Source organism: Miscanthus floridulus, chromosome 8 (genome assembly GCF_019320115.1).
Source record: "Miscanthus floridulus cultivar M001 chromosome 8, ASM1932011v1, whole genome shotgun sequence".
NCBI lineage: Eukaryota > Viridiplantae > Streptophyta > Magnoliopsida > Poales > Poaceae > Miscanthus > Miscanthus floridulus.
Window position 1 is genome coordinate 151,123,883 of NC_089587.1, and position 16,135 is coordinate 151,140,017.

A 16,135-nucleotide genomic window follows, 5' to 3' on the forward strand; every position below is an offset into this window, starting at 1 on the left:
CGCCCGAGGCATGGCTAGTGGCGATGTCGAGGAGCTCCTTAGTGGTTCGTGGACCCTTATGTCCTAGCTTGTGAACCAGGGACTCATAGGAGGTCCTAGATAGGCAAACTCCTATGACATCGGCGTCGGCGACGTCGAGCAGCTCATTGCACTGCCGGAAGTAGCGCTAGATGTACCCATGAAGAGTTTCCCTAGACTTCTGTCAGCAGTTTTTGAGATTCTATGGGTTCCTAGGACATGCGTATATGCCCTAGAAGTTTTCCATGAAGATCTCTTTTAGGTCTGCCCAACTTTGGATTCGGTTGGGCAGAAGGTGTTCCAACCACGTTCGCACCAAATTGGCCAGGAACAATGGAAGGTTGCGGATAATGAAATTGTCACTATCTGCTCCACCGGCTTAGCAAGCAAGCCGATAATCCTCGAGCCACTTTCTGGGGTTTGTTTCCCTAGAGTATTTTTGGGATGTTGATCGATGGTCGGTATCATGGTGGAAAGACAGCGTTGAGGATGTGTTGGCCAAAGGCCTAAGGTCCCAGCAAAACAAGGCTCGGGCTTCGGTCCTCGTCGCTGTCATAGCATCCACCATGATGAGGGCGGTAGCCATGGCTAGCCTCCTCCCTCTCATCGTCGCGGGCATGACTACGAGCATCGAGGGTGTTGCACGTGTCATAGTGGAGGCCGAGACGCTCATGCACTAGGGCCGCGGTGCGTGGCCTGCCACCTTGTTGCGCCCGGTGGACTAACATGTCCCTGTCGGGTCGCTCTGAGGGCGTGCGTTGGCTAGCATTGAGCTCACATCATTGGGACAGCAAGCTCTCGGCCTGCTGCACTGCTGCACGCTCGAGTAGTATGTGAATCTCGTGATGGGCCCAACAATCCTCGGGTGTCATGGGCTTCGAAAGCCCCTAGAGCAAGGCCGTCGTGGCAGCGATGTTCTAGCTTGCTCGGATGAAGTGTTGGAGGGCTTTGTCGTCCTCGATGATCCTCTAGTTCACATCGTGGTCCATGGCACACGCACACCCACTGTCTCTATGGCGTTCGATCTCTCGCTCAAGCCCCGCAAGTTCTTGCTCGAGCTAGAGTCATGCTTCTTCAAGGTCTTGGTGCTGCGCCCTCAACTACTCTACCCATAGGCAAGGTGGGGCCCCTGCATCCCCCTCGACCTCATCATCAAGGTCATCTATTAGGGTAGCCCCTCCCTCATGGATGCTTTTGATGTATCCCTCGAAGGTACGTGCCATAAAACATTCTCGTGAGGGGTGGTGGCTCCCCCTGCTAGAGTCAGAGTTAGAGGGCGACTCTGATTCTCCCACGAGAAGGTCATGGAAAGATTTTGCGACGTATTCAGTCAACCCCATGAACTCATTGTTCATAGGGGATGGGGGCGTGCGTAGCGCCACAAGGTGGCCAATTGTCTCTGTGGCGCTGCGTAGACCGAATAGGAGCGCTGTTGGGGCGCTCCGGATGAGGTATTCTAGCGAGAGCGGCTCTCCTCTGGCAAGTTGCGTGATGACAATGGCGAACAAGAAGGTGAGGCGGCATAGGTCCTCCTAGGATGGTCGGGATCCCAAGAAGGGGCCGAGCTGGTGCTCTAGCCCCCCATAATCGAAGCCGAGGAGCTGGTCACTCCTGGGGGCACGGGCCTCTAGTGCGTGCAACTGCAGCTCCTCAAACACCTTGACGATCGCATCGAGGCTGACTGAGTGGAGAGGCTGGACGGCGATGGGAACTAGCGCCAACTCTCCCTATGTCGTAACGATGAAGTGTAGGTTCCCGAAGCACACGTGTGTGCCCGGGACTTAGCTAACGCCGTGACTAGCCATCCGAGGCTTAATGTGGACATCAAGACGCGCAAAAATCCCCTACCGAGCGCGCCAACTATCGGTGTTTTTGGACCAACGACGAGTAAAATTATATTTGCACGTCTAGCTCGGATGGTGTGCATAGAGGACACAAGGGTTTATACTGGTTCGGATGGAACATCCCTACGTCCAGTTCACTGCTACTCATATTACCGACACTTGGTTTTGCAGTAGGGGTTACAAACAGGCAAGAGAGGGAGAGGATCTCAAGTCTCTAGTGGAAGAAGTAAATGGTGCTGAGAGCTCTCTTGTTGCTCAGCCGTGTGCTCGTGTCATGCTCTTATGTCTGGACCCCCCCCTCTCATGGGAAGCCCTGCTTCCCCTTTTATAGGTGAAGGGAATGTGTGGGTTACAGAGGAGGAAAAGGAGAAGAACGAGAGAGAGAGAAGAAGGCTTCTAGGGTTGCCAGGTCCTTCTTCTCCTTCATGCGAGTCCCGTTGATCTTGTAGATGTCAACAGGGATAGCTCCATGTCATGGCCCTGTTTGTCATTGGTGCCATGCGCAGACATCATCTGTTGGTCATGGCATTCCACTCCGTTCCGGCGGACGTCGTGGTGAACTAACACGGCTGTCTGTGTCCGTACAACGATTTGGCAGAACAGCACAGGCACGCCCGACACTGTTCTTGATGTGAATCCCCAGGTATGGTCTGCCATGGCCATGGGTTACATCGAGGCATGCCAGCCTCTTCCCTGGCGTTAGAGTTTTGACCCAGGCCCATACTCTTGGACCTGGATTGGTTGGCGGTGGTATGGGTCCCCGTCAGACAAGATGGAACCCACGTCCTCAAGGTCGGGAGAGACAGAGCCCGCGACCATGGGCGAGACATAAACCGCGTCCTTGGGGTCAGAGGAGATGGAGCCCACACCCAAGGGGTCGGGTGAGACAGAGCCCGCGTGAAAGGTCCTAATATGGCTAGAGGGGGGTGAATAGCCTATTTAAAAATCTATAGATCAACTAGAGCAATTTGATTAGTATAACAAATAGTGTAATGCAAACTTGCTCTAGCTCTACAAGGGTTACAAACCACCTATCCAACAATTCTAGTTGCAATGAATACTTAGGCACACAAACTTGCTACTCTAAAGTCCCAACTAGATGAATGTAAATAATAAAGCAAGCTCTCAATTCTAATTACACTAAAGAGCTTGTGTCAACTAGTTTGCAAGAATGTAAATGAGTGAGTAGAGTGATTATACCGACGTGTAGGGGATGAACCAATCACAAGATGAATATATAGCCAATCACCGGGAGAATGCAAATGACAAGAGACAACCGGTTTTTCTACCAAGGTTCACGTGTTTGCCAACACGCTAGTCCCCGTTGTGTCGACCAACACTTGGTGGATCGGCGGCTAAGAGGTGTTTCACAAACCTCGTCCACACGATAGGACACCGCAAGAACCGACCCACAAGTGAGGTAACTCAATGACACGAGCAATTTACTAGAGTTACCTTTTGGCACTCCGCCGGGGAAGGTACAACTCCCCTCACAATCACCGAAGGCGGCCACGAACAATCACCGACTCGTGTCGATCCTCCACCGCTGCTCCAACCGTCTAGGTGGTGGCAACCACCAAGAGAAACAAGCGAAATCCGCAGCGCAACACGAATACCAAGTGCCACTAAATGTAATCACTCAAGCAATGCACTTGGATTCTCTCCCAATCTCACAATGATGATGGATCAATGATGGAGATGAGTGGGAGGACTTTGGCTAAGCTCACAAGGTTGCTATGTCAATGAAAATATGCAAGAGAGTCCCTTTGAGCCAGCCATGGGGCTATAAATAGAGCCCCTATCAAATAGAGCCGTTATACCCCTTCACTGGGCAAAACGCGCTCTGACCGGATGCTCCGGTCATACTGACCGGACGCTGGCCCTCAGCGTCCGGTCGCCCGATGGACGCCATGCGTCACCAGCTTCAAACGCTGTTCTTCAGATTTCAACGGCTACGAAGCTGACCGGACGCTCCGGTAAAACTGACCGGACGCTGAAGCCCCAGCGTCCGGTCGTTTCAGTAAGCTCCCCGAGGCATATTTTTTCGACCAGACGCGTCCGGTCCACCTTGACTGGACACAGACCAGCGTCCGGTGCAATACCCTAGCCACTGTGCCATCTGACAGCTCGACCGGATGTAGCCTTTCAGCGTCCGGTCGCTGAGTGACCCAGCGTCCGGTCAGTAGACCGACGCCAGCATCATTTCGACCAACTCCATTTCAACTCTAACTTCTTCACCCTTGCTCAAATGTGCCAACCGCCAAGAATTTGCATCCGGCGCAATAGAAAATAGGCATTTCATTTTTCCAAAAGCACCGCGGCCCATCTCAACCCTACAAACACCACCTCCTTTGTAGATGTGCCAACACCACCAAGTGTATCACCTTGTGCACAAGTGTTAGCATATTTTCACAAACATTTTCAAGGGTGTTAGCACTCCACTAGATCCTAAATGCATATGCAATGAGTTAGAGCATCTAGTGGCACTTTGATAACCGTATTCCGATACAAGTTTCACTCCTCTTAATAGTACGGCTATCTATCCTAAATGTGATCACACTCACTAAGTGTCTTGATCACTAAAACAAAAATGGCTCCTACATTTTATACCTTTGCCTTGAGCCTTTTGTTTTTCTCTTTCTTCTTTTCCAATGTTTAAGCATTTGACCATCACCATGCAATCACCATTGTCATGATCTTCGCCATTGCTTCATCACTTGGAGTAGTGCTACCTATCTCATAATCATCTTGATAAACTAGGTTAGCACTTAGGGTTTCATCAATTAACCAAAACCAAACAAGAGCTTTCATCGCGGCCATAAGGTCGGGCAACACGGAGCCCGCGGCCTCGAGGTTGGGCGAGACAGAGCTCGTGGCCTTGGGCGAGATGGAACCCACTGTAGATTCTAGCTGATAAGTCGGCTGCCACATCAAAGGGTGCTCCTCCAGCGTATACTATTACACAATCAACATCACTGACCTCTAGACACTTTGCTCAATGTATACAACAAAATAGGCATCAACATGTACAAGATCTACACAAAACATGAGGTATATATCAAATACGAAGCATCATGTACAGATCTGAGCTAGAAACAGGTAAATCAGGTATAGCATCGCACAGATCCGAGGATGTCAAACCAAGAACCCTAATTTCTTGGCATTGCAAGCAAAATCCACAGACAAATCAACAAAATCGACACTGAAGAAGGAGGAGAAGAGCGCAGGTGGCATATACCGTCGAAGCGCCGGAGGACCGAGAGAAATCCATCAACGGTGGTCACCTCGGTAGGGCTACCAAGGTCGAGGGGGAGCTAGAGGGGAGTTCGCACCAGAGCTATGACGGAAGGAGAGGCGAAGAGTGAGGGCGGTAACCCTAGTCGCGACCCGCGCGCGCGCTTTATCGCCAGGACGGCCTCATCTCCCGCGCTCTCCGCAAAGGGTTCCCGCCAAGCACCGAGCGAGCCTGCACCGAGACGGAACTGAGGATCAAGAAGACGGCGCCGTCCAGGATGGAGGAGGAAATCTGCATTAGAGGAAGCCGGAGAAAGGTGTGAGTAGGGCAACCAAACACAGGCGAATGCACCAAAGGGTGCGGGATGGGCCATATGACAGCCCGGTTCGGGCAACCAATCACGCCCATCATAACCTGCATGACTGCATCCTCTTTTTTTTTTACTGATGAGTGCAAGCAGAACACGAAAACGAAAGAAAAATTGAAAAAAAAAAGTCTGGCAAGCTCCAATTGAGGTCTAAACGCACACCTCAGCACCGCGTACCCCATCGACCATATCCAAAGCTCCCGTTACGCAACTGGTTGCTCCAAAAGTTTGAGCCAACGACCCAACGTGAGGTGGATGGTGACATGTCATCATGTACAGCGTATGTTGTGCTCCCCTCTCTCATACCAGTTCGTCGATTCAGAACAAAGCCAACTGGGCGCTGGTGGAGTGGTTATACACGGATTCATCCCTTTCCGCTCCGACGATTTTCTCTCTCTATATAGATTATATATAACACGCACGCACCAAACTGATTAATATAATATAAATCCGATCCATGATCGATGAATGTTCGATCAAGCACCGTTCATTGCCCCTCGAGAACTGAAGAACAGCGGGAAAAATGTTGATGTGGACCAATGCAGGTCGACGAGGTCTATGCATGCGTAGTTTGAGCACGCGCCTGCTTGTTTGATGACTAAACATTGGCCTAGTGGCCGGGTTGATGGAGGCCGACTAGCCACTGCTTGGATCGGGTCTCTCCTTAGACTCGGCACGATATGTAATTTCCCAACTGTCACCTGCTAACACCGATGTTTAGAGATGCGCATGTATAAATAGAAACCCACTGGTCGTCTGCCCATCACCACTCCTAGCTCGTTCTCTCCTGTTGCAGCTCAGCTCAGATAGCTGACAAGCTCAGCGCCTGCGAGGTTAAGAGCTCCAGTGTTAAAAGCTAGCTGCACTGATCAACCGAGCTTGCCGTCGGAAACCGACATCGATCGAGTGATCATCGCCTCATCGGTTGGTAGCAAGTGAGCATGATGAATCAGTGGCTAGTGTTTGCATGCGCCTTGCTGGCGGCCTTCTCGGCCGCGTGCCCATCCCGCCCCTGCAGGTCGGGTTCTACGAGCACTCGTGCCCGCAGGCCGAGGACATGGTGCGCAACGCCGTCCGCCGCGCCGTCGCCAGGGACCCCGGCCTCGCCGCGGGCCTGATCCGGATGCACTTCCACGACTGCTTCGTCAGGGGGTGCGACGCCTCCATCCTGCTCGACTCCACGCCGGGGCAGCCGCACGAGGCCGAGAGGTACTCGCCGGCCAACTTCCTGAGCCTGCGCAGCTTCGAGGTCATCGACGAGGCCAAGGCCACCGTGGAGGCTCACTGCCCGCGCACGGTCTCCTGCGCCGACATCGTCGCCTTCGCCGCGCGCGACGGGGCCTACCTCGCCGGCGGCATCGACTACCGCGTGTTGGAATGATCTCCCAGCCAATAAGCCCAACGGCCTATTAGGCCTTAGTCACGCGCCCTGATCGGGGGCGCCCAACCCTACATGGTTGGTGGTCCCCCGTCGCACTGCGCTATATAAAGTGGTGGGGGCCGGCGGCTCATAGTACAAGGTTCGCCGTGAGCCACTCCGCCCCACCAACAAACCCTAAGTCCGATCTCAACAGGGTGCGCAGCCAGCGACGGGAAGCCGCCACCGTCATCACCGTCGGCCTCACTGCACCGCCACTGCATCGCCGAACTTCACCAACTCTTCTCCGACCATCGCTGCCTGTGCGCAGAGCTTCACCGACAGAAAGAGATGGTTGGATCCTCCTCGACGGCGCCCTCCGATGGTCTGTACACTCCCATCCACTCTCCTCTCTCTATCACTCTGTAGTACGGTTCATTAGGATTTCTACTTGTTCATCCCAAATACAAAGAACCACCCGACTAGATGCTACTCTAGGTGATCTTTGGGACATAACAATGGTATCGGAGCCTGACTAGTTCGTAGATCTAGATCGGGAACAGGAAAAGAAAAGAGAGAAAGTTTGACCGATCCGGATCGGATCGGGAAAGAACAGACCGCAACCCTAACCCTAACTGTGATCCCGAATCAAGAAAGAAAGGATGAATTGAAAGGGGTTTTCTCCTACCTGGGGATCCCCTGCGCCGTCACCTCCGCCTGCCGTCGCACTGGACGCCGCGTGGGATGAGACCGCCGTCACGCGGGACAGGGCACCGTCACCAGGCTACTCGGCAGCGGCCCGCTCAGCCACGGGCGAGCGCGCGCACCGACGAAAAGCCCAACGGCGGCGCCGGCTTTGCAACTCCAGTTCGCAATCATGGACGGCTGCTGCTCCTTCCATGGCTGGACCGCGAGCGGCGCTGTGAGAGAAAGGGCAGAGGTGAAATGGTGTTTAGGGTTTCAGGGGTGCGGCGGCCACGGCGTTTTGTTTCGCCCGACTCGCGTAGACGACCGTCGGATCGCATCCGGCGGATGGCAGGCACCCAGGCCGGATTAGGCCTAGGCGGGTGGATAGAATCCCGGCCCAGGCCCACGTTAAGGCCTAGGCGCGGGGGAGCCACGCGCGCGCTATTTGGGCCGCACAGGAACTGGGCCGCGAGCGCAGCAGCGTAGGCCGCGTTTGGCAAACTGGTTGTGGGCCACGCCAGGCATCGAGCCAAAATTGCCAAATAAATAGTATAGTCATAGTTTTTTAATTTTCTTATTTTCCATAAAACAATTTGATGCATATTAGATGAATTTGAATTGCATTTCGATGCAAATCTCTATATAATTTTGTCCAACGATAATTTTGTTCGAAGAACAGTACAATGTTTTAAGAGTTTCTGGAAAATAGAATTATGAGATTTTTTAATGTTTCCACTGCGTATTTAAAGTTGTTATGGTCTTTTAATTAAATTCGAACCAACAGGAGAATTTGATTTTAAGAGCCAAGAGATAAATATGAGTTGATTATAATATTGTTATTATTCTGACCAACGTTGATTAATGGCAATATTATGATTGTATTATGACTTTTTGTCATATATTAATTCTATTTCTGCCCAATGGTGATGTAGAATTAGTGTAAAATGATAAATTGTATGTTTTAATTTTGATCAACGTTGAAACTAAGGCATACAATTGTTGTTATTATATTATGTTCTCACTTTAAAGAGAAATTGTGTTTTCAGGAGGATACTCCTTGATGGCTTATATCAAATATATTCCAACTCTCAAAGGGGATAACTACATTGAATGGAAGAAAAAGATCGACTTGGCCTTCATCTTGGCTGAGGTTGACTGGGTAGTCACCACACCGTGTTCCAAAGAACCTGAGGCACCGGTAAGGGAGACTGATGCTGCATGGCAGAACAGAGAGCGGGACTTTGCTCCCGTAAAGATGTCTTTTGACCTTGAACATAGAAAGTGGGTCACAGCCAATAAAAAATGTTTGGCTGTGATAAAGAATACAATTGAGCCTGCAATAGTGGGCTCAATTCCAGACTGTGACACGGTCATAGAGTACCTAGAAAGAATAAAGAGTCAGTTCACTAGCTCTTCAAAGACATATGCAACCCAACTAATCAAGCAGCTGGTGACAGAAAGTTACTCTGGTGGCAGCAGTGGCATTAGAGAGCATATACTGAGAATGAGCAATTTGGCATCTAAGCTTAAACCAATGGATTTGGCTCTAAAGGATGAGTCTCTTATTCATTTGATTTTTGCTTCTTTGCCAAAAGAATTTGACACTTTTGTTGTTAATTACAACATACAGCCTGATAAATGGGATTTAGAAAAGCTCATAGCCATGTGTGTGTAGGAGGAGGAAAGAATAAAAGTTTCACAGGGTGGTACTATCAACTACCTAAAAGATAATAAGAAAAAGAACTATAATAACAGCTCTTCCTCCAAGTCACCTGGAAAGGGTCCTATGCAATAGTATCAGAACAAGCAATTCCCGGTGGATAAAGATCAATGTCTTCATTGTAAGGGCAGGGGACATTACAAGCAAAATTGTCCTGATTTCCTAAAGATGATTATGAAAAAGAAACATAAGAACATTATTACGTTCATAAATGAATCCCTGTAAAGAATTAGCAACATGAATAGTTGCACCTAAATCAATCCACCAAGTAGATTTTGAAAACTTGACATCTTTGCAAAGAAACTTGATTAGTGTTTCAAAGTTGGACCACGATGGTTATGATTGCCATTTTGGAAATGGCCAATGTCAGATATTGTTTAATAATAGATGTATTGGTCTTGCCTTCCAACAAGACGAGCTTTATTTGTTATCACTTCGTGAAAATGTGAATTCCGTATGTGATGTGAATGAGAAAGTATCCTCATCGAACAATGCAAACAGAAAACGAAAGAGAACTCCTAATGTATCGTCGAAATTATGGTACTGTCATTTAGGCCATATTTCGAGGAGGAGAATAGAAAAACTAGTTAAGAATGAAATTCTTCCTCCATTGGAGTTCTCTAACTTAGAGCAATGTATAGAATGTATTAAAGGAAAGTATGTAAAGAAAATTAAAAAGGATGACAAACAAAGCACAGGAATTTTAGAGATAATTCACACAGATATATATGGTCCTTTTTCTGTGAAAAGTGTGGATGGTTATGATTCATTCATAACATTCACAGACGATTACTCTTGTTATAGCTACATTTATCCAATTAAAGAAAGAACATAAGCGTTGGATAAATTTAAAATATTTAAGACAGAAGTTGAAAATCAGCATGATTTAAAGATTAAGATAGTTAGGTCTGACTGTGGGGGGGAGTACTACGGTCGGCATACCCCATATGGATAAGTTCCTAGACCTTTTGCAAGGTTCTTACAGGAGAATGGTATAGTTGCCCAGTATTCAACACCGAGCGAACCTCAGCAGAATAGAGTAGCTGAAAGGCATAATCGTACCCTGATGGATATGGTGCGTAGTATGATTAGTTACTCCACCTTACCATTGAGCCTGTAGATGGAGGCGTTAAAAATTGTCATTCATATTCTCAATAGAGTACCAAGTAAGTCGGTGCCCAAAACACTGTATGAGTTGTGGACAGGAAGAGTATCCTCACTAAAGCACTTACGTGTGTGGGGGAGTCCTGCTGAGGCTAAAGTATTTAACCCAAATATTAGGAAGTTAGATCCCAAAACAGTATGTTGCCATTTCATTGGCTACCCAGAAAAGTCAAAAGGTTTTCGTTTCTACTATCCAGATAGACATACAAAGTTTGTGGAAATGAGACATGTTGTCTTCCTAAAGGATGAAATGATGAAGGGGAGCATGGTAGCTCGAGAAATTGATCTTGAGGAGAAACGGGTGTATGCACCCACTCCAATGGTTCAAGAGCCATTTTTCGAGCTACCTGCTGCTGCTACACCTACATTGCAAGATGTTATGGTGCCAGCACCTGTTGTTATTCCTCCTATGGCAACAACAAATGAGGATGAGGAACCCATGGTTCAGAATCCTACAGAACCTATTGCCACACATGAGGGGGGGCAATAATAGCCTCAAACAGAAAATGTGCCAAATGTGGAGGCCCTTAGAAGGTCTGAAAGAGTTAGAAGATCAGCTATTTTTGATGATTATAAAATCTATAATACTGAAGAGTTTCATATGGAGGGTGATCCCACCTCATATGAAGAAGCCATGAGAAGTGAACACTCATCAAAGTGGTTGAAAGCTATGAAAGATGAAATGGAATCTATGAGTTCAAATGGTGTTTGGGATTTAGAACAAATTCCTAAAGGAGCCAAAACAGTAGGCTGCAAATGGGTCTACAAAACAAAATATGACTCTAGAGGGAATATAGAAAGGTTTAAAGCGCGACTTGTGGTGAAAGGTTTTACACAAAGAGAGGGGATAGATTACAATGAGGCATTTTCTCCAGTCTCATGTAAGGATTCCCTCAGAATTATAATGGCATTAGTGGCACATTATGATTTAGAATTACATCAGATGGACGTAAAGACAGCATTCCTAAATGGAGATTTAGAGGAAAATGTTTACATGGCACAACCAAAAGGTTTTGTTGTAGAAGGAAAGGAAAGAATGGGTTGCCGCCTAAAGAAATCCATTTATGGATTGAAGCAACCTTCAAGATAGTGGAACTTGAAGTTTGACAGAACAATAAAGAATTTTGGGTTTAAAGAGAATGTTGATGACAATTGCATTTATGCAAAGTTTAAGAATGGGAGATTTATTTTCCTCGTTCTGTATGTGGATGACATTCTACTTGCTAGTAGTGATGTGAGTCTGCTGCAGGAGACAAAGAAGTTTTTGTCCTCAAAGTTTGACATGAAAGACCTTGGTGAAGCATAATATGTTTTGGGCATAGAAATTCACCGAGATAGAAGAAAGGGGGTATTAGGACTGTCACAAAAGGCATATATAGAAAAAGTATTAAAGAAATTTAGTATGCATAAATGTAGTCCATCGCCTGCTCCTATAGTCAAGGGTGACAGATATGGGGATTTTCAATGCCCCAGGAACCAGTACAAGCTCGATCAAATGAAAGCGGTTCCATATGCTTCAGCTATCGGAAGCTTACAGTATGCTCAAGTATGTACGCGCCCTGACTTAGCTTTTGTTAATGGGTTGCTTGGCAGATTTCAGAGTAATCCAGGAATAGAACATTGGAAATTGGTAAAGAAAGTCTTGTGATATTTGCAAGGTACGAAAGGCCTCATGTTGACGTATAGAAGATCATAATCTCTCCAATTGGTGGGGTACTCGGATTCTGATTATGCGGGAGATGATAGAAAATCCATGTCAGGATATGTATTCACTCTTGCAGGAGAAGCTATTTCATGGAAAAGCTCAAAGCAAACTGTCACTACATCATCCACAATGTATGCTGAGTTTGTAGCATGTTATGAGGCATCGGGGCAGGTGAACTGGCTAAAGAAGTTCATACCCGGTTTGAAAGTGGTTGACGACATCAATAGACCACTGAAGTTATACTACGATAATAATCTAGCAGTATAGTATGCTCATAATAACAGGTCAAGTGGTGCTGCCAAACACATTGACATAAAGTATTATGTTGTGAAGGATAGAGTCCGGGATCAAATAATAAGTCTTGAGCATATAAGTACCGAAAAGATGCCCGTGGATCCGCTTACAAAAGGCTTACCACCCAATGTGTTCAGAGAACATGTAGCCGGCATGGGTTTAAGGGAAAGCCTATGATTTCTGAACTATAAAGGGCCCAAAAGTTAAAGTATCTATTTCAGATTAGAGACATGCATTGTAGCTGTTAAATCTATCAGCGATTGACCGTGACGATGAAACACGCTCTATGCATCATCTGTGAAGGAATGAGAAAGGAGAAAAGGATTGAAGTTTAAAGTTTAAAGATAAAAGATAAAAGTAATAGTGTGAGATCAAGGGGGAGAATGTTGGAATGATCTCCCAGCCAATAAGCCCAACGGCCTATTGGGTCTTGGTCACGCGCTCTGATCGGGGGTGGCCAACCCTACATGGTTTGTGGGCCCCCATCGCACTATGCTATATAAAGTGGTGGGGGCTAGCGGCTCATAGTACGAGGTTTGCCATGAGCCACTCCGCCCCACCAACAAACCCTAAGTCCGATCTCAATAGGGTGCGCAGCCAGCGACGGGAAGCCACCACTGTCATCACCGTCAGCCTCACTGCACCGCCACTACATTGCCGGACTTCACCAACTCTTCTCCGACCATCGCTGCCCATGCGCAGAGCTTCACCGACCAAAAGAGATGGTCAGATCCTCCTCGACGGTGCCCTCCAATGGTCTATACACTCCCATCCACTCTCCTCTCTCTATCACTCTGTAGTACGGTTCATTAGGATTTCTACTTGTTCATCCCAAATACAAAGAACCACCCGACTAGATGCTACTCTAGGTGATCTTTGGGACATAACACCGTGTCCCCGCCGGCCACCGCGACGACCATGTGTCCATCAAGGACGAGGTGCTCGAGGATAACCTGCCATTCTCGGACTCCACCATGGCAGAGCTCATCGAGAGCTTCGAGCATAAGGGCCCCTCCACGGACGACATGCTCACGCTCTCGGGCGCGCACTCCATCGGCCGGTCGCACTGCTCGTCGATCACAGACTGGCTGTACAGCTTCCAGGGCGAGATGGGGCGGACAGACCCGGCCCTCCACCCGATGTACGCGGTGGACCTGAAGCGGCGGTGCCCGCCATCCATGGACGACAACACGGAGGACCGCACGACGGTGCCGCTCGACACGGTGACGCCCAACACCTTCGACAGCCAGTACTTTAAGAACATGCTGGCACACAAGGTGCCCTTCACCTCTGACCAGACGCTGCTCAACAGCCCCTGGATAGCAGGGCTCGTCGCATTCCATGCCGCCATCAGGCAGGCGTGGGAGGCCAACTTCGCCAAGGCGATGGTCAAGATGGGCGCCATCAAGGTACTCACCAGCCATGAGGGCGAGATTAGGCAAAAGTGCTCCATGGTGAACTACTACTAGTTGACTTTGCTACTGCTACTTGGTTGATCAAAACAAAAAAGAAGATTGAGATTGTCAGAACAAAAACAAAATGGGGTCGTGAAAAACAAAACTTTAGGTTCAAAAAGAGAGATTCGCCGCCGGCTCCTTTTGCCTATTTTGGACAATTTGTACATTTGGCATGGACATAAACTCCTAAACAGATAACTTGTAAAATAGATTGATTATTTGATTGTTTGTAAATTGTTTAATACCTGTACGTAGCCATGATCAAGCATAAATATGGTTCGAGTATACCATTGTGTTGCTTTTTGATATAAAACAAATCAAGCATAAATAAGATGAACATAATTACAATATTTTTAGAATCATCAATATAAATGACACATTAATATATACATATATAATGTAGTGTAATAGTTTTTCATAACTCAAATAAAATATAATATAATTACATCATTTTGGTCTAATTTACATTGTGGCCATAGCATGGCTCAACTAAATTCCTATTGAGCCGTCTATGTTTTGATGCTAAGCACAGATAGCGGAATTTTTCCGAAGCACATCTGGAAAGTATGGATTAGGATTGTCGCTAGTACGCATTTCAGGTGACAGCACTATCGTTGTACTTGATTTAGATATCTAGGATAACCATCTCAATTGCTCATGGATGCCGAACATGAAGCACTATCTAGGATAAACATCTATAAATTGTTCGCCAAGGTGTGGGAGGCCAAATTCGCCAAGGCGATGGTCAAGATGGGCGCCATCGAGGTACTCACCGGCCATGAGGGCGAGATCTGGCAAAAGTGCTCCATGGTGAACTACTACTAGTTGACTCTGCTACTGCTACTTGGTCGGTCAGAACAAAAACAAAAACAAAAGCAAAAAAGAAGATTGAGATTGTCAGAACAAAAACAAAACGGGGTCGTGAAAAAACAAAACTTTAGGTTCAAAAAGAGAAATTCTCCGCCGGCTCCTTTTGCCTATTTTGGACAATTTTTACATTTGGCATGGACATAAACTCCTAAACAGACAACTTGTAAAATAGATTGATTGTTTGTAAATTGTTTAATACTTGTATGTAGCCATGATCAAGCATAAATATGGTTCGAGTATATCGTTATGTTGCTTTTTGATATAAAACAAAGCAAGCATAAATAAGATGGACATAATTACAATATTTTTAGAATCATCAATATAAATGACATATTAATATATACATATATAATGTAATGTAATAGTTTTTCATAACTCAAATAAAATATAATATAATTACATCATTTTGGTCTAATTTACATTGTGGCCATAGCGTGGCTCAACTAGATTCCTATTGAGCCGTCTATGTTTTGATGCTAAGCATAGATAGCGGAATTTCTCCGAAGCACATCTGAAAAGTATGGATTAGGATTGTCGCTAGTACGCATTTCAGGTTATAGCACTATCGTTGTACTCGATTTAGATATCTAGGATAACCATCTCAATTGCTCATGGATGCCGAATATGAAGCACTATTAACCATCTTAGGTGACAGCACTATCGTCGTACTCAATTTAGATAGCGCTATGGATGCCAAATATGAAGCACTTTTGAAAAAACAAGACCTGGCACTTGGTTCCGCCTCAAGCGAGTAAAAATATTATTAATTGCAAGTGGGTATACAAAATCAAAAAAGAGCATATGCTTCTATTGAAACATAGATATAACGGTATGGCATAGAATATGAGGATACGTTTAGTCCAGTTGTAAGTTGCTACTATTCGGCTTGTGTTAGCTATTGCAGTTTCAAAGGGGTGGAGTTTGAGACAGCTAGATGTATAGAACGCGTTTTCTTGCATAGTGTTCTGGAAGAAGAGGTTTATACGAAGCAACTACCAGATTATGAAAATAAGCAAATGTAACACCCTCGGTGTTACACCATAAATCATTTACTAAAACATGTCATGAGCATCATGTTTATGTGTTAATGCATGTGATAAAGTGTGTAGATCAATTTTTGTAACTCGAAACGATCGACAAAAATGCGAAACAAAAGTTGATTCAATAGTCATGTTATATCACTTAGGGTTTAAAACAAATTTTTATTGAACAAAAATACTACAGAACATGTATGTGACACCTTAATAAAGTTTGAAATGTGAGATTTGTAGATGACAAAGAAATACTTGGTGTTGAGAGATAATGTTGTTAAGTACTATATTCAATAGCTTAAAAGTCCAACTAGAAATAGAAATCCATTTAACACTTAGAAAATTTCATGAACTTTTGGAAGGTTAGGCATTGTGATGTTTAGCCA

General features: G+C 46.5%; 2 pseudogenes; both read left to right on the forward strand.

The window, feature by feature from the left end:
• Nucleotides 1-6,405: 6,405 nt before the first annotated feature.
• On the forward strand, nt 6,406-13,860 carry LOC136473694 (peroxidase 5-like; annotated as a pseudogene).
• On the forward strand, nt 8,751-9,453 carry LOC136475435 (uncharacterized; annotated as a pseudogene).
• Nucleotides 13,861-16,135: the final 2,275 nt, after the last annotated feature.